Source organism: Arachis ipaensis, chromosome B09 (assembly GCF_000816755.2).
Source record: "Arachis ipaensis cultivar K30076 chromosome B09, Araip1.1, whole genome shotgun sequence".
In the NCBI taxonomy this organism is placed as follows: domain Eukaryota; kingdom Viridiplantae; phylum Streptophyta; class Magnoliopsida; order Fabales; family Fabaceae; genus Arachis; species Arachis ipaensis.
Window position 1 is genome coordinate 127,436,448 of NC_029793.2, and position 1,261 is coordinate 127,437,708.

Below are 1,261 nucleotides of genomic sequence, written 5' to 3' on the forward strand. Positions count from 1 at the left end.
TAAGTATTTGAGGGTTAGGCTGACTTGGTCTTAGTTGAAGAGGTTGAGTAAGTTCGAGTACCAGTACGATAGAGTTGGAGTGTGTCCAAGGTCGTGACACCTCGCCCTTCCCGAAATCTGTCACTCAAATTTTTTAGTGAATAACTGAATATTGATATTATACTAACGAAAGCCTTTCACATATACTGTTGTACTTTAGCTGTACATGATGTTCCATTCTTTTTAATCATTGAGACTTATAATAAAATAAATCAAAGGATGAGATTGAATGAGAATCTTGTACGTAAAATTGTTTGACTAATGAGTATGATGAAGAAGAGATTTGTCCTTCCCTTCATCCACCAAGAGAGAGATAAAATTACAATATTGTCCGATCTATAACTAGCTTTTTTTTTTGTCAGGATAGCTAACTTGTGTTGCTGTGTTGGATGAGCTGAGACTGTGATAGACTAGTGTGACTGACCTCTTTTTCAACAAGCATTGGAAAATTTATTAAAAAAAAGCTTATTGATTATTCATTCTCTTCTAAAAGTTATGATTTGTTTTTCTAAAAAAAGTTGATTGGTCCATTTATAAATTTTTTTTATAAAAAAATATTATTTAGGCATTTAAAAATAACGATAAACATTTTTAATTTATAGTTATTATTTTCATTAATTATAATTATTGTAATAATAGTATAACAATAATTAAAACAATATTAACAATAATAATAATAATAATATTTTTCTTACAAAAAATTAAATTAAATATAACACGCAAGTCAGACTTCTTTTTATTTCTATAAACTTCTTTTATAAATTGCACATAATTATATGAAAAAAAATCATAATACATTTGGTAAAAATAATTATATATATATGAAAATTTTGATCCTAATGTTAATGCTGTATTTTTTTGACAGAATTAATAAAAATATTATAATTACTCACGAACTAATACTTTATTAAACGTATTGTAATTTGTCTAATTATTTATTTCATAAAAACTAATTATTTTTTGTTACATTTGGGTGTATAATTTTTTGTTTGGACTAAAGACACTATAATACAACAAACTAATATGATACCAAGTATTATTATTAGAAAAATTTTACGATTTTTTTTTAAATTAAGATCCTATGAACATAATGAAATTTTTTTTTATTTTACAAGTATGGTCAAACATATTAGAAATATTAATTAGTCAAAGAAAAATATTTTTTAAATATTAATTTGCAAAAAATTATAGTATTTTTTTAATTAATTTTGTTTAAAAATAA